The following is a 22,441-nucleotide window of genomic DNA, read 5'->3' as shown; positions in this document are numbered from 1 at the left end:
GGAAAGATACATGGGCAAGTATGGCAGCCGTACATGCCCACACCATAACACTGCGTCCACCAGGTCAGACAGATGATGGGACATGTGTCTGTCCACATTTTATGTCCACAACAATAAAGTAGTTGTGTTAATACTTTTATACTTTTATTAGAATTTGTTGGACTAAAGCTGCAAGGCTGCACTGTAAAAGTTCACAAAATGAAAGCAGAGATTTCTGGTAATTACATTTTGTTCTTGTTGTTTGTTTGTTTTTTTTTTTAACTTTATTTAAACAGGAAGTGAAAACACTGAGATTAAGAATCTTGTTTAAGACTGCACTGGGCTGAGAGAGGCAGCATTAACCTAGCATTTTTAAACACAGAGCAGCTAATCTGTCTTAATTAACTAATTAGGAGGAAAAATCAGTGATGTTATTCAAAAAGTAAGAAAACTTTCTTAAGACCATTATTCAGATTCTTGCAAATATCTTATTTGTTAAGTTATTTTTGACAGATAAATAGCAGAGACGTAATCAGGAGCACACCAACCAGCTCAGGCTAAACTTCCTCCAGAGCACAACAGCCCCTCCCTGAGCCTGGTTCTGCTGGAGGTTTCTTCCTGTTAAAAGGGAGTTTTTCCTTCCCACTGTCGCCAAAGTGCTGCTCATAGGGGGTCATATGATTGTTGGGTTTTTCTCTGTATCTATGAAGCGCCTTGAGGCGACTTTTGTTGTGATTTGGCGCTATATAAATAAAATTGAATTGAATTGAATTTATCCGGGGGGGGGGGGGGGGGGGGGCGGGACAGGAAAGGAAGGCCCAAGGCTCGATGAAATAAATACTACACAATAAACAAAGATGAGAACTTGTCAGGACCACAGAGACCAGTTTAACAGGGATCGGTCTCTGATGTGATCCCAGCTCTGATGATAAAACCTTCAGATTAAACTGAACTTTATCCTTAAAGCAGCTGTTTTCGTTGTGTCTGCAGAGAGTCCCACTCTCACTGAATCTGCACACCGTGGATGTTTTGTGCCGCTTCCCTCTCACACGCTTGTCGACAGGCACAGTTACACAGATCCAACGCGATCTTTGCTCTTCCTCCACGGCATTTGTTTTCTGTCGTCTTTCTGCTGTTTTGCTGGAAACAAAAGCATCGCTGGCTGTTTCTCCGCGCTCGACTAAACCGCCTCGGTCTTATTTTTCTGACAGCGCTGTCCACAGTGGGAAGGCTTAACGGCCTCTGCAGTCTTCAGGACAAATGCCATCAAATACTTCTGGAGCGCCCGGTGGACGGCCGAGCAGCCGCTCAGATAAATGTCCCGCGAGTGTGAAATGTTTTGACGCTTACAAACTTTTTTTTGGACTCTTTTCACAACAAAACCAACAAGGGCAGGAAAACAGCTGCTGCTCGGTGAGGAGACGGTAAACACAACCTGAGGCTCCATAAGTAACAACACAACAACATGCTGTATATTTAAGCATAACTGGAATCATTTTACACATTATGGATGGTTCCATTTCCCATCTTTAGCTGTCTCTTTATTGCTTTGTAGCTTCCTAAAGTGAATGTTTTCAGCTTGGAACGATTACTCAGACAAAACAAAGCATGACTGTGGACTGCAGACATATCAGGGAGAGGTCAGAGTCCCGTCTCTTTGTTCGAGGACTCAGAGACACAAGAAACTGGGACTCACTGTTCAGTTGCTCATGCACGTTCTCCTGAACTTGGTGCAATTTAGGAATAAATAACAACGATTCAGGTTAAGCCAGACGTGGGCTTCAACGCGATGTTTCCTGCTGAGGAAGGACTTTGCCGGCGTTGCCAGGTTTGGGTTTTCCCCTCCTCCTGGGTCAGGACTCTCTCCAAAAGACATCAACACCTCATTCTGCACTAGTCCTTGGAAAGAAAAGCGACTGGACTTTAAGTTTCTTAAGGACGTTTCATCCGAGAAGCTTCTTCAGTTCTGACAGTTGTCTAACAGCTGTAACTGTTTACACTGCACTTCCTTTAATAATGACTTTTTAATTCTACTGCTGCTGATATTTTATGACAGAGGAGGATGCTGGGAGGAGGTGGAGGCCGATAATCCTCTGTGGAGACCCCTAAAAGAAGAAGAAGATGATGAAATGTCTTCACCTCTTCAACTTTGAGGATTGTTAAACTCTTCCCCTCAGTTTTTTTCTTTCATGCGAGTGAGGAACTCGTCCCCATCTTTCTCTTTTTGTTACTTAAGCAAAGGATCTGAATTATTCTTCAGCTGGATTTCAGCAGCGTGACCTCACCGCGCCTCAAGCAAGCTCGATAAATTCCTCCACACCTGACCTGCTACAGAGACAAAGAAGAGCGGCTGTAAAACAAATTCACCTCGCTGTGAACCGCCACTGAAAAATTAAAAATTGGATATCTCCAATTCCAATTTAATCAGGAGCCTGGGGGGAATAAATATTAATCACCTCCTCCAACATCACATTCACATCGCAGTCGCTTCACAGACTTGCTGACAGGATGGAGGACCGCGTTCAAAACACAAGCTAAAATACACAAGTTTGGATTCTCCCTTAAAGCCTGCAGGCAGGAATCCTGCTGGCCGTCGAGGTGTTGACTAAAAAACAACTTCTCCACCTTTGTGACAGAGAGGGGAGTCCTGGAAAAACTGACCCACAAATGAGAGCCTGAGGAGATTAAAAACAACACAGCCAGTGTGCAATTATGCAAGAAGCAGCTCTTTTACCTTCGTTGCCAATTAACAGTTCCTATAAACCTCCTGGGTGGGGGGCAGGGGGGCTGTACAGCTACCGGCCATGTTTAAATTCATATTAGCCACATTAGCTAATGTGCATCCATTTTTCATGGGCGGGACCTCGGGCTGTTTCCCCTCGCTGAGGCTGCTTTTCTTAAAGTGCAGAATAATGTTCCCTGTGTGCGCGTCGTCAATATTTCAGTTTGGGGGAGGCACTCAGCAGCACGCGGGTCATGTTGGTGACACAGCTCATGACTGTGTTCAGACGTTTCACCAGAGCTCTTACGCAGAGCGGCGCGTAATCGCAGCAAGAGCCGAGCGAAGCCCTCAAACACACATGGAACAAAAAAGTATGAAAAATGAATGAAAAGCTTTCGTCGGACAAACGCGGTCATGTGACGGGTTTGGCTGGGGTGGATGACAACAACACTTCGAGGTTCACTGCGTGAAGTCTGACAGACCTCAGAGTCCAGCAGCATTAGGGCTGCCACAAACGATTATTTTGATAGTCGACTAGTCGCAGATTATTTTTGCATTAGTCGACTCATCATCCATTGGACGTAAAACGTACAGCTTATTGCACCAGCAGCATCTGCTCTTATATAACTATCATTAGCTTACAGCTTTAAGTGTTTAAGGTATGTGCTAACTAAAAATAAAGACAAGATGATAGTTTATTAAATTTTAATGAAGTTTGCAGATTGTTTCGGTGAAGTTTAATAAACTCCTTGCTATCTAAAATATAACAGGACACCGGAGTAAATTCTCGAGCATCTCACACTTCTGATAATCAGCTGTCTGCTTGATGTTTATTCAGCTGTGTAAAAACTATAACTTTAATCTCAGCCAAACAGATTTACTCAGGAACAAATAAAACACACAAAAAAAGCCAAACAATAACATTTTTAAGTTATCTAAGTGGCTTATATATCATGTTTAACCTGAGTAGCAAAAGACGGCGGTGGGTTTGAAAACGATTTCCCGGAGTCCGGTGTTCTCACGGCTCTAGTTAGCCTAGCCCCCGGCTAGCTATCGAGCTAGTGGCTAACAGACGTCTCCGAAAACGTTGGAGCGCTTTTGAAAATATGTGGTGTCTTGATAAACTGAGCAGATATTTGAGGTTTACACAGCTACATTCTCGCCTGAAAATATGTTAAACGTTTATTTTGTGACCCAGAAAGAATAATAAGAGTAATATTAAAACTTACTAGCTGCCACCATTGTTGGAAACTGAGCTGGGCTGCGCTATGAATTTCTTCTTCTTCGGGTTTAACGGCAGCTGGCATCCTTGTACATGCAGTGCTGCCATCTTCTGTTTCAGTCCGTTATTACACTCTTAAATCCTACTACTTATTCCTGCGTCTTTTGTGATCTTACAAAGCTTCAAACGACGCGTGGACTATTAAATCAGTCGTCGACGATTTTAATAGTCGGCGTAATCGTGGCAGCCCTAAGCAGCATGAAAGTTAAAAACATTTATTTTATAGCATGGTCTTCAGATAAGGAGATCAGGCTCTGCTCATGGGAATACTGTGCACCGATTCAAAGCCTGAAAACTCCCACAAACTGCCAGGAATCAGGTAAGTCGAGGGCAGCAGGTGAGCACCGTGACCTGATGGTGAGAAGGTCCTGGGTTCTAATCCATCACTGTCTTTCTGTGTGGAGCACAGCTATGGCAGCTGGGATAGGCCCCAGCCCCCGCGACCCTGATGGTGGAAGAGGAAGGATGGATGTACGGACGGACACATTTATAGACGGTTAAATCTGTGATTGTTCACAGAGCCACTGAAAATGAGCATGTGACGAGAAAACATCATGAGCTGTCCCTGAATGTTTGTGAGGACCAACAGCTTTTAGTCAGTGTTCAGCCCACACCATCACCAGGCGCCTGTGCTATTCAATTCAACTTTATTTACACAGCACCAAATCACAACAACAGTCAGTAGACCTACAATAATACATACAGAGAAAAACCCAACAATCATATGACCCTCTATGAACAAGCACTTTGGAGACAGTGGGAAGGAAAAACTCCCTTTTAACAGGAAGAAACCTCCAGCAGAACCAGGCTCAGGGAGGGGCGGGGCCATCTGCTGTGATTGGTTGGGGTGAGAGAAGGAAGACAGGATAAAGACATGCTGTGGAAAACTAAACTCAACCTACCATCACAGATGTTTAGCAGAGCCAACGAGCAGCTCAGCTCCACTGTGGACGCCTGCCATGAAACTTTTGGATCTACATCCAGAAAATCTAAATTTTTCTCAAACGGAAAAAATAAAATCAGTGAAAGTGCTGATTAAGAATCAAATCTGGGTTCTGGGGGAGTCTGCACTTAGATATGATTTTCTTCAAACACACTATCAGTGCAGGGACTGCTACTGATTATATTTAGAGAGTCAGATTGTGCAGAACTCACTGCACCATAAAAACATGCAGCACACAAGGTTCAGGGTAGAAAGCACACGCTCCGTCGATAAGAAGTGTTTTTTTTTAAGTACTGTTTAAAATCGACACCATGAATAATCCATATCTGCAGCTGAGCTGGGGGGGGCGGGCTCTGACATTGCTGGTGGTTACTAACCTTGGCAGTTAAAGAAAAGATGCTGCATGTGGATGGAAGCTGCGACAGATGACAGATGCTGCGTGGTCTCGGTGAGGAAGCGATGCCTCCAGGAGCTGCGAGCAGAAGAAAAGTCCCATCAGCTTCACTTGACTTTCTATCAGGACTCAGACTTCATGATTTGGAGGTGACACGTGAGAAGACTTGAAACATTTTTGACCTTTGTGACAGCTTCTAACGCAGGACTCCTGGAGCTGAAATCAAAATACTTTCATGGCTTTTAAAAAGCTTTTTAAAATATTCAAGGACCTCGGCGCCACGCTGGGCTGTAGCACTCACATCGTCAACAAACCTTTGACTCTGCATTGATTTTGAGAAGCTAAGCAGCCTCGGTTTAAGATGACTTTCACAGCTCACTGCATCCACACAGCAGAATTGATCTTAATGGAAAACGCTCCAAAGGACAGACTGACTCTGGTTAATCCATCAGTGAGTACGAAGGATTCATCCTGACGCTCACTTCATCAGTGCAAATGTTTGACCAACAAATACTCCAAACTCACTCAGTCAGTCTGATTTGATACAAACCCTGGAAACATGTGAACACCAGGAATAATTACACCTTCTTACCAGGACAGAGCAAAGCTCAGTCAACAGGAAGCTGCAGGGTCTTCAAACTGAGCATCAGAATGAAGAAGGTCACAGAAGTCGGGAGTGTTTCTGAAACTGTTGGTCTGCTGGGATTTTCCCACACGGCCATCTGTCGGGTTTGTGCAGCAGCAGAGACCACACTCCTGTCAGCTGGGAGCAGGAACCTGATGCTGCACTTCACACAGGTTCACAACACTGGACAACAGAAGATGCAAAAATGTTTCCTGGTCCGATGTTTCTCGAGTTCTGCTGCAACATTCAGACACTGGAGTCTAAGGAGCTTGGAAAGAAAGCGACGGGGCGTCTTTAAGCTTCATTCGAGAAGCTTCTTCAGTCCTCAGAGTAAACGTGGAGAGTCACATTTGATTTGGTGCAAACAGCATAAAGTCCTGGATCCATGCTGCCTGTGGTTCAGGTGCTGGTGTGGTATTATGGACTTAGATCATCGAGGCAGTGCTGAAGTGTTTAACCTATCAAATCAATGCTGATTTCTACTCTGTGAGATGAGCAGAGATGAGATTTACTGACTGACACTTGTCCTGCAGGCCGAGCAGACAGAATTCATTGATTGTATTGATTGGGATCCTGATCATTGATTACAGATGCTGATACGTAGCTGTGAGGTTTAAACAGCTGCTGCTGCTGCTGATTCCTGAAACACAGACGAACAGCTTCTCTGTGGCGTTTGGCTTTTACACTGTTCTCTGTTTGATTTCAGAAAGACAAAGACAAACTGGGCAAACATGTCGGGTGGAGGTGCGCTCGTCTCCTCTGCAACAGTTTGATGTCAAACTGATGGTGCACTTCCTGTCTGCTGCAAACACGACCTGCTGCACAGCATGATGTCAGCCTTTACCCGGGAAGATGTTTCACACGACCTGCTGAACTTCATTCAAACCTCAAACTGAACAACTTTTCTTCTATCAGAATAAAATAAATCGTACAACTCGGGACAAGAGATCAGACTTCACGCTAACATCACAGCATCTCCAAATTAATTGGTTCCTCCAACTTACATCTGAAGGTGTGTGTGTGGACTGGAGCTCCTTCCTCTATCCAGGAAGTGGAATTCATCATGGTGAGCAGTGCTGACTGGGCATTAGGGCAGCCTGCAGGGGGTTTCCCCTCCTGCACCGACGAGCTGATGGAGCCCATTTGTCATGCAGGAGAGCCGCTCGCTCCGCCAAACGCTGAGCGGATGCTGGAGAGCTCTGACGAGGAAACTCCGGGGACTCTCCGTGCCATCGGCGGGAATTCAGAGTGGGATGAGATGCGTTTTGGAGTGAGGAGTGGGAGTTTTTATTCTTCTCACCAACATCAACGAAGCTACGTTTCAGTCACAGAAACGTGATTCTGCACACGGCTGATATCCGCTGGCTCGGCGCGTGCCATTAAACACTTAGTATGCAGCTAGCATGATCAGTCAACACGTAGAAGCTTCTGGGTTTGATTTGATAGTCCGTGGACGTCTGGGTCGGTCAAATCAAATTCAAACAGAATTTTCAGGATCATTTTAAAGCTGCAGGAGCCAAACGTAAGTCTGACAGCCAACAGCACTAATGAGATGATGTTACACTGTGAGCTCTTTAAGTCTAATTTAACAGGGTGTCAGTGAAGTGACGCTAATGTGGGCCATGCATCAGCTGAACAGGTAAAACTGGATAAACAGTTTTACCTGTTCAGCTCCTTTTAAAGAAACACTTAACAGGAGCAGTTGGATACTTAGCAAAGTGAGCAGCTGTCACTGAAATAAATCTTCAGTGTGCTGTTCATGGACGTCGTGTTAAAGCCGTTTATCTGGTGTTCATTTCTTACACTCAGCAGTCGCACTCAGGCTGTGAAGAGCAGCCAGCACGTCTTTACTCTGTCAGCTATCACACATATCCTAGTGTAGTGTTGTTCTGATGTTCAGTCTCCACAATTTAAAATACTTTTACATGAAGCGGGTCCATCCTCTGGGAGCTGCATCAGTGGAAACATCAAATTCAAATTTCAAATTCAAATGTTATTTGTCACATACACAGTCATACACAGTACGATATGCAGTGAAATGCTTAGACAACTGCTCGTGACCTAAAGAAAAAAAGAAAAGGCTATGAATAAGATAGGAAATAAATATGAAAAATTAAAAAGGGTAAATTTAACTAGGAAGGAATAAAATAAAATAAAATATAAAAATTAAAGTTAAAAATGAGATAACTGTACAACACAAATTAGAATGAAGGGTAAATTTAACTGAGAAAGAATAAGATAAAATATATAAATTAAAGTTGAAAATAAAATAACTGTACAACAAAATACACAATACACAGTATAGAAATATATAAGAATGTATGAAGAAATATAAATATATATATACACAATAACAGCAGCTGTACAAGTGTTCGCCATTAATCAGCCTGTAATTAGACAGCTGGACCGACAGCCGAGAGGGGTCGGAAGTCGTGAGGTTCAGAGATGGGAAACACTATCTTTGATAATATTTAATCACTGGGAGCTGTCGCTGACGCCGATGTGTTCAGGCCCTTAATATCGTGGGAAATGACACGATTAAAATTCAGCTCAGCTTCTTGAATCTCCCACTTCATCTGGGTCAGACCTGGACGGCTGCTCCGTCTCGTGTCCGGGGATGTGGTGTAATTATTACACAACCACGCCGGTTTACTCTGTGTAATTGCTTCCCACTGTTTTCCTCACATGAAGATGCGGCGTGAACACAGCAGCATCATCTCGGGATGATGTCCAACCATGATGATGGCTTCTGTAACCACGCAGGTCGCTTTGACTTTACGATTCTGGGAAGTTTGGATCTCTCCAAACGAGCTTGTTCTGATTCAGAATCAGAGACGAAAAGGTCGTTTCAACCCTCAGCGCTCGATCGAGGCGTTTTCCATTAAAAACGAGCCGACTCTGTTTGCTGCTCGTTCTAGCTTCATATTTTCTGGGACGTCATCGAAGGAGCTCTGCCTGATTCACCTTTAAATAACAAAAATACTCATCTTATACTTTTCCCCACCAACTGGTTTTAAAACTAATTATTATGTAGCATCACCAGCAGGAGCTGGGGCTGCATCGGCCAATCACGGGGGATTTTTTCCTCCCACGGCTGCTGGAGTCAGAGCTTCCAGCCCTTCAAACATCACCATCTTGTGGTGGAGTATTATTGGTGGAACTGGGTCTCTCACATTAAGCGTATGTCCCTGTACTGGTTTGAGTTTGCCAAACTGAAATGTGCAGATTAACCTGAAAACAGCAATCGCCTGCCTGCAGGACAGAGGAGGAAACCTGCTAATAAAGACAGACAAAGATGAGCAGACAGCAGAGGTTTAAAGGGTTAACACGGCTCCAATCACAAATCTGCTAGTTTACACAATTACTGTATCGTGGACGGGCATCTTGATCACCTGCACTCTTTCTTTCACTGTTCGGATGAGATGAGATGGAACCTGAGCGATCCCCGTAGGGAAATTAGGCTGTTGCAGTAGCAGGAGTAATGGGATTCACAGGGCACGACAACAAGTAGAATACACGCTCACAAACAGGGTATTAAAAAAGCAATAAGCGGAAGAGACAGTGCATTTAAAAACAATTTGGAAAAACTGGAAATGCAGCTGAAAAAAGCAGCTGCTGCCGGTGGCGTCTCAGAGATACGGGCAGCTCAGAGGGGCGCTCTGCTGCGGCGTGAGTGACGCGGCATGGTGAGGTCGCAGCGTTTCTTTAGAATCAAGAAACTTTCAGTCACCCGCCCTGCACTTCACACAGAAACACAGAAACTAAAAGCTCAGCTCAGATTTATGAAAGGAAACACTTGAGGCGTTCATTCATATCCAATCACACACCTGGTACTGTGACAGACTGTATATCAAAGATGGACACACTGCCATTTGGTGTGAAGGCCAGTTTGACAGACTGCGTCACTGCGTCACTAAAGCACAGCGTTGCTTTTTTCTGAGCTGTGGATGCACAAAGTATCTCAGCAGCTTCACCTGCAGCTCCGTCTCAGAGTGATGCTCCTTCCACCTGGACCAGAGGCTTAATAAAGAAACAATAACTTAACTTACCTACATATTTAATAAGATAACCAGACATCGCCTCATCCTAGATGAATAACTTCTCGGTTCAGCCGTTTGATTGGCTCTTTGGGGACATGGGAGGGGCCAACCATCGTCTTAGCTGATCAGAATTCTGTCATTGATTTGATTTTGCCTTTCAGCATCCCAAAGCATGCTGGGATGGGAGTAAGAGCCACATCCAGGACATGACATACGAGAAACACGTCACTGTCTTACTATTTAATCAGTTTTTTGCATATTGGACTGATTGATAAATGAAATCATCCTTTTAGTTTGGATCAATGTGCAGAGTAATACCCCGAGCACAGCTGATTAATGTGCTGCTTTGCGATGATTCGTTGGTGAGGACAGAATCTTTGGCAATCAGTTTGATTCCAGTTCCTGGTGCTTTGATGTCCAACAGTGCAGATCCATCAAACTGTTGGGTATGTTTGGTCACGCAGCCACAAATGCAGAGGTTTTATCGTTCGCTCTTTAAGCGGCGAGGCTTAAACATCAGCGTGACACCATCCAAACAAACAAGACAAGCTTTAATGTTCAGCACCAGATCTCAGACCTCTGCCACCTGCAGGCAGATTGAAGGACCATCAAAGAGGAAAAAAATAAAGCAGTAAAATCTTTTATAAGATTTAAGATCTAATGAATGCTCATCACAGAACAAGCCTTCCTCCCCGAGGATGCTCGTGCTGAAGCAAACAAACACATAAATCCAGAGTTTCACGAGCTGGAACAGAAAAGGTCATTTAACAAACGATGACTGCTCCCAGCCAGCGCAGCTGTAGGTAAGACAACACCATCACCTCTGACACTTCACCAACACTCCTGACCTCATAATTGGACCGGAGCTAAACTGCTGTCTGGTGTTTGCATCGTGTGGGGCTCGTTCATCATCCGCTGCTCTGTTTGATGAAGTCGAGTAATGAGATATGAACAGAGGGAAGGAGAGGAGCGGCCGCAGAGGCCAGAATTACTTTCCCATTAATAAACATCATTTCCTAGTAGAGGATAAACAACGGATTAGCTTTGTTTGCTCAGTAGAGACGTTGATTATACCGCTGCTGATTAAAGTAAGCGGCCGGCTGCTGTATGTTAACAAAGAGCCGCGCGGAGGTGAAAGAAAGCCCACAGGGATGTGGAACATGTTAAAGACATAATTAAAGTGGAAGCACTTCCTTTTTCTTCCAACTTTATTTCCTGCTTTTATGCCTTCTGCATTCTTTCCACCCAGCAGCACAGCAGGTGTCCAGCAGAAGCTCTAAGGGCAGGCTGGGTGGAGTAAATGCGACTAAAAAGGTTCCTGCATGGATGCTTCTACTCATTTAAACAGTAGAATCAAAGAAATAAAGAAGACTAACTTTGGAGGCTAAAATTAGGAAAGGAGTCCAAACTGAGCTCAATGTAAAGGACGAGTTGGCGTGATCGTCGTGGTCACCTCATTGCAGTTATGTGCACATTCTGGTGACAGCAAAAACAGCACAAGAGACTCGAAGAAATCCTTCAGACGTCTCTGTCATATGAGGCAGACCGTCACATTGATGATCACCAGAGAGTTATTAAGATAAATCAGCATCTGCAACAGCTGCAGAGCTGCACCTTCAGTACACGTTTCCATCATAGCCGACACTGTGTTAGCGACATTAGCACATTAGCAGCATGTCGAATAAACCACTCCATCTTTAAAATCAGTATTAAAGCAGCATTTCGTGAAGTAATGATTCATATATCATATATTGGAGTAGCATGAATGGCCACAGGGCCAAAGTGAAGATATGTTTTAGCTAGCAGTGTGTCGCTAACATCTGCAGCTCTGCTAACAGCAGCCATCTTTATTTTCAGGCTCACATGTAGTTGCCCTTTGCTCCAACCAGTGTTGCCAACTCCTCAGTAAGGAAAATCGCTATTGGTTGTCCTAAAAGTCGCTAGAAGTCGCTAAATGACGTCATCACCTAATTTGCATAATTGGTCATGCTAATGTAATTGTAACCTACGCTGTTGGAGAGAGAAATAACATCGTGGAAGAGACATAAAGTGAGTAAAAAACGTCCTAAATGCATTTAGAATTTATTTAGAACTACAAATTAAATTTCTTTTAGCAATTATTGTTTTTTAATGTCACAATTCCAACCCTGCTCCTTTATCCGGGCTTGGACCGGCAAAAGTGACCCGAAATAGGCACTCTGGTGGAGTTACTTTGTGTGTGTGTGTTTATAAGTAGTTTTAAACCTGATCCACAAAACAGCATAAGAGTAAAAGAAGAACTGACTGCGTTACAGCACCCGCTGCTTGTTGAGAGTAAAAGCGATATGCGCTTTCATGTCTTTTTTTAGCGACTTTTTTTCTAGAAAAAAAGTCGCTAGGGGGTCTGAAAACTCGCTAAATATAGCGAGTATATAAGTTGGCAACACTGGCTCCAACCATGTGGTTATTTAGCAGAACCAGTTAGAGGTGGGTGGCTGCATTACATCTTTGAACTAACTGGTGCTGTATATGAATATTTATGTATTTCTGCCAAACAGTATTTGGGCACCAGCGTTGAAATGCCTGGCTGATTAGTCTGGCACATCCTCATTGCTGTTGCAGCCGAGAGGAAAAACTGGAGGAGCGGGATTCACTAATGACTGAAGTTAATGTAAAAGAAAGCCTGTGCTGTGCCGTCTGCCTCCAGCCTTTGGTGGGATTAATATCATCAGTCAATTCAACAGTCAGATCATTGACAGCCTTAAATATACAACATGGAGACGGGAGTCGAAGCTCTTCTCAGACTTAAGTAACACACAGTGTGGCCCGGAGTTGTTTATAGCTGCTGTCCTTAAGTTAGAGTGTTACAGTTATTAAAAATATGAATAAAAACGAAACAAACAAAAACTATTGAGCAGTTTTTTCCCAAAAAGGTGCAAAATCACCATCGACTGTCACCATTTATGATATTCAAAGTAAACAACAATAAGCTCATGAGTCAAACATGCAGTCTGTGCTTGTGTTTACAAATGCTGTTTCTATTCAACTCATCCATCCATCCATCCATTCGCTTCCGCTTATCCTTTTCAGGGTCGCGGGGGGCGCTGGAGCCTATCCCAGCTGTTCTATTCAACTCAATGGAGTTATATTTATAAAGCACCAAATCACAGCAACAGTCACCCCTTTGCATCGTGGGGTAAAGACTCTACAATCATGCAGAGGAAACACTTTTCATTACTCATGAACTGCCGTCACCTTGAGGCCATGATGTCTGAGGAGTAACTGAAAGAGCAAAGCTGTGGCTCAGACCAGCTTCTCTATGGTGTCTGGGCTCCACCTCAGAGATGAGGAGGACAATACTGGACAGATTTTATATGTCATCTGGCCTGAAGCTGTCTCAGGATAAAACCAGAGAGAGGTTGTCTGGAGAGTAAGAACAGAGTAAGAATGGGGGTACTGTCCATCTTCAGCACCAACATTTTTCTTATTTCAGAGCATAAATAGGACACGTGTGGATAAAGACCAAAGACACTGACTTGGTGTGACATTTCTGTCCTAAATTAAAGTCACCTGGGTGAAAGCGGGGTTGAAATGAAGCCTGAGGTTGGGATGCATCCTTGTGTATAACCTCCAGCTGTGTTAACGTGACTGAAATTGATTTAGCATGTCTGCATACATCTTCACGCTGCTTCTCATTGATTGGTCAGATGTCTCCATCTCCTCTGTACCTTTAAGTCTCTGCAAAGTAACCGATTTCAGTAACAATGTTTCACCAGAGGATTCTTCAGCACTATCTTATATTTATAACAAAACAAATCCCACCTGGGGGCACGTTCAGATATCATTAAGGTGTTATCACAAAGGAAGTCCTTCAGTCTAATAATCTCTCTGTTAACTCACGGCCTTATTTGACCAAAGGCTCAGGACAGTCCCTGTCCTGATGTTTGAGGATGTGATTGTTGTCTGTCTGTGTCTCTGTGTTAGCCCTGCGACAGACTGCCTGCGTATCAGTGAGACCTGTCTCTCAGCGTATGGCAGCTGGGATCGAACTACAGCAACCCTGAACTGGATAACCTGAAGAAAATGAAAATGATGGATGTTCAGAGGCTCCTCCTCACACCCATTTTGTTAGCTCCTCTTTTCTTTTCACACTTTTAAACATCTACAGGCTTCAAATGTTTTCTTCAGCCTTTGTACTTCTGCTACGAGTTATTCCTGCAAGTTTTTGTCACCATTCAGCGAACGACTCAGTGACGTCTGGCTCATCGCTGCTATGCATCGATGCCAAAGCTGCGGGGATGAGGAAGAGGACTGGATCAAGAACCAAATGTCATGCACTGATTGTTCTCCACCTGCCTCACTGCATAGTTTGCTTAACTGTAAGTGCTATTGTACTTTTTCTTTCTTACCTACTTTCCGTGCAGCTCAGTGCAAACACACCACATCAGTTAGAAAGTTCCCTAATCAGAGGAGAGTTCCTGAAGTCCCTCCTGAGACAGAGCGGTTAGATGAAGTTGGATGAAAGGACCAGATCAGCATCCATCAGGGGCTAGAAGGCAATAAAAGTCTTTGAATATTAAAGATCCTGTTTCACACAAAAAAGTGTTTCCCTCTAGGATTTGACTTTCATTATCCAGGATAATGTATGTCCTCAGACTGACGAGGAAAGACTCCACATTTCTCTGCTCAGCGGATCAAAACTGAATCACTGCATTTAGAGAGAAGTTTACTCAGATTATGATCAGCTGTTATTTTCACTGAAAAAGGATAAACGTGTTTCAGAAATGATTAAAAAGCACATGTTGTGTTTCCCAGAGCCTGGAGGTGCAAATTTACACATTCTGCCTGAACAACAGCCCAAAAATTAAATTAAATTTTGTCATATAAATAATGTGACCAATCAATTTGCAAACCACTTGTGAAGCAGTTCATGTTATATAGAGTCGCTGCACAAGGTGATATTAATGCTTCACAGGTGAAAGCGAAGGAAGCGTCCCGTTTTTCCACCTGCATGTGTCCACAGTCGATGGTCTCCACCCTCACAGTGACCAGACCTCTGTGGATTACACAAACACAGCTTTGGCTTCAGCTGCAAACACGTGCTGCCAAACGCTTCAGGAGTCGGCACATCGCTCTGTTTGCTAATGGCCCAGAAAGTTCCTGGACCTGCATGTGAGGAGCGACGTGCGCCAGGCAGGGTCCTAATCTGCTGAGGAACTCACCGCGATGCATTTTCATCTTCTTTCCCCTCCTCCTCAATCCCTCCATCCTTCATCTGAGCCCCAGCACAACGAGGGCTCGCGCCGTGCCAGCGCCTCATCATTAACTTCCACCAACACCGCGAGAGCAAAATGGATAGCCTCGCATCCTGCGTCGTCACTCTGGGAATGGGCGTTAATGGGCCGGCACAGGAGGAGACGGACTGTGTGTGTGTCTGTGTCTGTGTGTGTGTCTGTGTTTGTGTGTGTGTGTGTGTGTGTCTGTGTCTGTGTGTGTGTGTGTCTGTGTCTGTGTCTGTGTCTGTGTGTGTCTGTGTCTGTGTGTGTGTGTGTGGCACAGTAAGAGCATGTGTGTATTTATGTATGTCTAATAATCTACTAACAAAATTACACGTTACATGTTTGTGGGAGACCTATGAGTAGCAGCTCAGGGATCGCTACATCTAAGAGTTCAGGACAAGCGCAGAAACAGCTGACGTCTCATGATGTAAACAGGAAGAACTCACACGTTTTACATCAGATCCAGACCCATCTTATATTTCCGCACTTTGGCGACAGTGGGAAGGAAAAACTCCCTTTTAACAGGAAGAAACCTCCGGCAGAACCAGGCTCAGGGAGGGGCGGGGCCATCTGCTGTGATTGGTTGGGGTGAGAGAAGGAAGACAGGATAAAGACATGCTGTGGAAGAGAGACAGAGGTTAATAACAGATATGATTCAATGCAGAGAGGTCTGTTAATACATAGTGAGTGAAGAAGAAACACCCAGTGCATCATGGGAATCCCCGGCAGCCTACGTCTATTGCAGCATAACTAAGGGAGGATTCAGGGTCACCTGGTCCAGCCCTAACTATATGCTTTAGCAAAAAGGAAAGTTTGAAGCCTAATCTTGAAAGTAGAGATAGTGTCTGTCTCCTGAATCCAAACTAGAAGCTGGTTCCACAGAAGAGGGGCCTGAAAACTGAAGGCTCTCCCTCCCATTCTACTTTTAAATACTCTAGGAACAACAAGTAGGCCTGCAGAGCGGGAGCGAAGTGCTCTAATAGGGTGATATGGTACTACAAGGTCATTAAGATAAGATGGGGCCTGATTATTTAAGACCTTGTATGTGAGGAGCAGGATTTTGAATTCTGGATTTAACAGGAAGCCAATGAAGGGATTTGACTCCCCAAACAGCTTTATGAGTTTTATGCTGATGTCAGCATTGGTAACATGGAAATCTGGAGCAGTTTATTACCAGTTATTATGAAGCCATATAATGGTGTAGTGATAAAATAATGTTTTAAAGAGGTCAAACAGAAACAGTCTCCCCCCCACAACACGACAGCATCCTGCCTTATAAAGCTGAGCGTTATGGCCGTGGATGTGGCCGTAAGGTCAGGGTACCAACCAGAGGTCACCTTGTGCACAGCAGGTGTTATTTTACTGCCCAGGATGAGAACACGGCCATCCGGCTTCTGGTCCCCACAAAGTGATGAATGCTCACATCTGTGTGTGAGCTCACTGTCACCCATCTTTATCTGAGGGTGCATCCTTCATTACTCGCTCTCATCAGGCAGGTAAGGAGCCACGGCAAGAGTGTGTGTGTGTGTGTGTGTGTGCATAAGATTGATGAGAGCTCATCAGGCCTGGCAATCACTAAACTTTCTTTTCATTTCTCGCTGTCTTAGACTCCCTCCATCGATCATCACGCTGTCGTTCTTCCTGTTCTATTTTTACACCTGCAGATAAACAGACAGGTGACGCTTCACATCCACGCTGTGAACTCCTGATTAACAAAGCAAAGAGATTCCTGCAGCAAAGCTCAAACCAGACTTTAAAGAACCGTTTAAAACTACAAATACACAAAAAGACAACATAATCTTTCCATGTGAAACGACAACATATTCATACAGACCAAACCTGTGACCAATTGAACCTGTGACCAATCGAACCTGTGACCTCACATCCACAGGTTGGTGATTCAGCGTTAAACAAGCTCTCAGGGTGCTTTTGTTGGTTCTCCATCAGCAGACAGGATGATGAAGCAGTTCGAGGCATCGAGAGCGGCGCAGAGGGACGGAGCGCAGAGGGACGGACGGATCGCAGAGGGACGGACGGAGCGCAGAGGGACGGAGCGCAGAGGGACGGAGACGGAGCGCAGAGGGATGGACGGAGCGCAGAGGGACGGGGCGCAGAGGGACGGAGCGCACAGGGACGGAGCGCAGAGGGACGGACGGATCGCAGAGGGATGGACGGAGCGCAGAGGGACGGAGCGCAGAGGGACGGAGACGGAGCGCAGAGGGATGGACGGAGCGCAGAGGGACGGGGCGCAGAGGGACGGAGCGCACAGGGACGGAGCGCAGAGGGACGGAGAGCAGAGGGACGGAGACGGAGCGCAGAGGGACGGGGCACAGAGGGACGGAGCGCACAGGGACGGAGCGCACAGGGAAGAGGGACGGAGCGCAGAGGGACGGAGACGGAGCGCAGAGGGACGGAGCGCAGAGGGACGGAGACGGAGCGCAGAGGGACGGAGACGGAGCGCAGAGGGACGGGGCGCAGAGGGACGGAGCGCACAGGGACGGAGCGCACAGGGAAGAGGGACGGAGCGCAGAGGGACGGAGACGGAGCGCAGAGGGACAGAGACGGAGCGCAGAGGGACGGAGCGCAGAGGGACGGAGACGGAGCGCAGAGGGACAGAGACGGAGCGCAGAGGGACAGAGACGGAGCGCAGAGGGACGGGGCGCAGAGGGACGGAGCGCACAGGGACGGAGCGCAGAGGGACGGAGCGCACAGGGACAGAGCGCAGAGGGACGGAGACGGAGCGCAGAGGGACAGAGACGGAGCGCAGAGGGACGGAGCGCAGAGGGACGGAGCGCACAGGGACAGAGCGCAGAGGGACGGAGACGGAGCGCAGAGGGACAGAGACGGAGCGCAGAGGGACGGAGCGCAGAGGGACGGAGCGCAGAGGGACGGAGACGGAGCGCAGAGGGACGGAGCGCAGAGGGACGGAGCGCAGAGGGACGGAGCGCAGAGGGACAGAGACGGAGCACAGAGGGACGGAGCGCAGAGGGATGGAGCGCAGAGGGACGGAGACGGAGCGCAGAGGGACGGAGACGGAGCGCAGAGGGACGGAGCGCAGAGGGACGGAGACGGAGCGCAGAGGGACGGAGACGGAGCGCAGAGGGACGGAGCGCAGAGGGAGTGGCCGAGTCGATTTATTCCACCTGTAGGACGCAAAGAAGCCAGGGACCATGTTTTATCAGAGTGAGGAGGAGGAGGAGACTCTCGGGCGCAGAGAGGAAGAGCGGGGCTCGCCGTTAAATTAGAGACTGGAGGGGAGACAGAGTGAGGACGGCTGGGCAGGTAATGAAGTGAGGAGGAGGACGGGATGTTTGCCCACTTGTTTCTTGTTAACCTCCAACAGCCCATAATTCAGGCCTCGGGGGGAGCCGGGGCGCTCCCATCGACAGGGACGACGCCGGCTTACATTAACCAGTTGGCTGCGGCAGCTGATTAGCTCGCCGCCTGCAGGCCGGCTGGAGGACGGGCTGGCGAGTCGGGTTGTTGGGTATACTTGCTAATTAGCTGGCTTGGCGAGCGGCTGATACAGCTGGCAGCTGCGAGGGCTGAGCGATGAGACGGTTTGCTCTGTGGGCCTCGGGCTGAGTGACTGATGAGCCGAGTGACACGCTGGCAGTCGGACACTCGGCCTGGATGGATGTGATGTGGAGGGCGAGTGGCTGAGAGAAACCTTTTATATTTGATATTTTCAGCCTAAACTCTGCGTTCTGTGAGGCGACTCGAACCGATTGTTTCCTCGACTCTCCAAGGATGGAAAAAAAGAAAATCTTTCAGCCTCTGTGGTGTTTCTCACCGAGCCAGCCGTCCTCACAGACTCCCTCGGGACTCGGCACCGTGTGAAGCTCGGCCCTGGAATAGAAAGCACTGGGAAGCAACACTTTAACAGCATCCGCTGACCTGCTGCCACCTCCTCGCAGCCTGGATTATGGTGCTTATACACACACACGCTTCAGAGTTACAGTGGAGTCGCAGAATACCTGTCATCAGCATAAAAGGGTTAGAAGCAGCTTTATTTGGCCTTCCCGGGGTTTTCATTACAGCTCAGTGAGGAAAGGATGTCTTAAAAATGACACAAATGGGAACGTTATACAACAGCATTCCCAACAAGCCTCCGATGTGAAACGCAGACACAGTCTGAATGATCTGCAAATCATTTAAACCCCAAATCTGATTGAAATTTCTATAAAAACATGAAAAGAAAGAACAAAAACAAAAAGGCTCATTTTGCATTGATGTGATGCCAGAAACGCATCTCGAGCTTGGACGGGTCAACAAAAGACTTCTGTCTGCAGGTAATAAAAAATACATCTGAAACAAGCTCAGCAGTGACGGTGCCGGGCACAAAAACAGCATCCCGGAAAGGCTCTCAGCCGCACCCACAGGGGGCTTTTCTTCCCAGTGTCGGCTGCTTGATGTGTGAGCCGTCTGCTCTTGAATATCAAACCAGGAATAAACAACACAGCGGCTCGCTTTTCTCATATATCACAAAAACAGCTGACAGAAATATGAAACGTGGAATCAGCCGCTTGTATCGACAGCGACGCGTTTCCACGTTTCCCCACAGACGGTTTATGCATAGGAGGAGTTTATGTAAGGGTTAGGTTAACGGTTGAGTCGACATCACACTGAGGAATCTGTCGCACGGCTGAGCAGAAAGTGTGCACCTGGCACATCCTGTGAACTCGAACCCGAGACTCTCAGCACTCAGACAGAACATTCAAAAATCAAAGAAGAAGGTTGTTCGGTTCAAATTTCAACATCGGAGGTTATTGTCAATCTTAGAAATATGGTCTCTAAGCAGATTCTTACTCTGGATGGCATTACCTTGGCCTCCAGTAACACTGTGAGGAACCTTGGAGTCATTTTTGACCAGGATATGTCCTTCAACGCACATATTAAACAAATATGTAAGACTGCTTTCTTCCATTTGTGCAACATCTCTAAAGTTAGAAATATCCTGCCTCAGAGTGACGCTGAAAAACTAGTTCATGCATTTATTACTTCCAGGCTGGACGACTGTAATTCATTATTATCAGGATGTCCAAAAAACTCACTGAAAAGCCTTCAGCTAATCCAAAAAGAGGCGGAGCCTTCAGTTAATCCAAAAAGAGGCGGAACCTTCAGTTAATCCAAAATGCTGCAGCAAGAGTCCTGACAGGGACTAGAAAGAGGCGTGGCTTCCTTTCATTGGCTCCCTGTTGAGTCCAGAATTTAAAATCCTGCTCCTCACATCTGATTGTTGGTGTTTTCTTCCAATATAAATCACCTGGAGGTGACTGTTGTCTGTTGTTGGCACTATAAAAATAGGATCTATTTTCTATTAAAACAGCTGCAAAGAGCTTTTCAGTCCAGCACTGTCAACCTCTTTGCAGCTAATTTCACCTAGCAACAGCAAGCAACCTCCAGCAACTACTTGCCAACCAGTCAGGTGACAGACTTTGGTTGCTAACCGGTCTTGTGTGACTGCAGCAGCTGGGACTGTAAATCAAGCTGGGAAACACTTTAAACTTCAGCCCGAGTCGCTTTGACCAGGGTTTTAATAGTTTTGCAATTTTCATTAGTTTTTATTTTTATTTAGTTTTGACTTCAGATTTTCAATTTTATATCAGTTTTAATTAGTTTTTACCAATTGTTTGCTAGTTTAGTTTAGTTTTTATTTTTTTGAAAATCCTTAGTTTCAGTTTAGTTTTGATTAGTTTCAGTTATAGTTTTAGTTGTGTTTGCAATAATTAAGTGTAACAAAATCCCAGTTTCATCATATCAGTCATTCTGCTCATCCTTGGGTATGTTGCTATTCCAGCTACCATACTGCACCCTGGACAGGTCGCCTGTCTGTCGCAGGGCTAACACGCAGAGACAGACAACTCACATTCCCACCTATGGGTTCTTTAAATAAATAAATAAAGGCAGATGAACAACCATTGATACCAGGCAACTATAAAATGTATATCTTGGCCCCAATGAGACTATTAACTCTCGCAGCACCGGGTGTTCGTAATTTTGGTTCAAGTGAATTGATAAACTTTTTGAAGGTAATTGACTCACACAGTTGTGTAGATATCCCCGTCCTGTTGTCTCGGGATGCATCACGCTGCCTTGCCTGGGGTTAGCTTCTGTTTTCTGGGGATGAGGGTTGAGTGTGCTCCCTTACCTTCTCAAGCTAAGCTAGGTTAGCCTTCTTGTGTGAGCTTTTCAAGTGCACTTTAAGGTTTGTGGGATTTTTTTCCCTTTAGAAATGTCCCTCATAATTTGTCTGTTTCCACTACAAGACACTTGCTTTATCCAAAACACAGTCATATTCAAAGTAATCCCAAATTGGACTCTGGCGCTTTCTTCCGACTTTTCCTGACATGATTCTGCGCGTGGACGGAGCAGCAACACAGACGACTCGACTAACGTGCTGCCACCTGCTGGCATAATGAGACACAGCAAGAAAAAAATCTGGAAACTAAACTTCATTTTCACCCTTGACTATTGTATGACACGCACACATCAATGAAAACTAAACACATTTTTGCTATAAATTCAGTTAATTTTAGTTAGTTTTCCTTTTTTTGTTTTTATTTTTATTTCCGTTAACGAAAATGTTTTTTCACTTCTAGTTTTCATTAACAATAATAACCTTGGCTTTGACATGTTAACAAACAGAATACTGATGCTGATAAGATGATACAATAAGGATGAAGAGAAAAATACTCATCAGTGCTTTCATATTTTCTAAGATCAGGGACTCAAAAGGTGTTTGAGACGTGGAGAAGAGCCTCTGCCTCTGTTTCCATTTGATGTACCAGGAATGAAAATGTTAAAGAAGTGAAATAAAAGCAGAAAACATGAAAGGAAAACTGAGGAAGAAGTCAGCCTGATATAAATGAAAGGGTTTTTTATGTTCAGCGGTCTGAGGGCTGGTGGCTCCAAATAGCCCAAAGTGTGAGTCGACAAACAGCAGAGCCGCAGAGCTGTTTGTCAGGTGTCAGAGCAAAATAACCTGCAAACACAGGGGATTATGGGTAGAGGTGTTTATGTCGCACAGCCAGCAGCAGCTCCTCACGCTTGAAAAGCTGAGCAGGACAAAATATCACACGCAACGGCCCCACACCGGGTCACGTGATCACTGACGGCGTGATGCTCACCGCCTCGGCCTCCTCTCGCTCAGCTCTGGTTCCGAGCTGTACTGTAAGCAGTTCGGTCTTTGAACTCG

The 22,441-nt window shown here is 45.7% G+C and overlaps 1 long non-coding RNA gene across 2 annotated transcripts in view; it reads right to left on the bottom strand.

Annotated features, from left to right (window-relative positions):
• The window catches only part of LOC146512084 (uncharacterized), a 31,048-nt gene extending 24,405 nt beyond the window's left edge, over positions 1 to 6,643 (bottom strand). The window contains exon 1 of one of the 2 annotated variants that reach the window (XR_014875731.1): positions 5,304 to 6,643. This is a non-coding gene — a long non-coding RNA (uncharacterized LOC146512084). Of the gene's footprint in view, positions 1 to 3,930; positions 4,885 to 5,303 lie in introns of those variants that run through there. The other variant, XR_014875730.1, reaches the window with a different exon arrangement.
• Positions 6,644 to 22,441: the final 15,798 nt, after the last annotated feature.

The sequence above is a fragment of the Neolamprologus multifasciatus genome, chromosome 8 (genome assembly GCF_963576455.1).
Source record: "Neolamprologus multifasciatus chromosome 8, fNeoMul1.2, whole genome shotgun sequence".
NCBI lineage: Eukaryota > Metazoa > Chordata > Actinopteri > Cichliformes > Cichlidae > Neolamprologus > Neolamprologus multifasciatus.
Note: the sequence above shows the minus strand (reverse complement) of the source record. Positions and strands in the feature narration are given on the sequence as shown.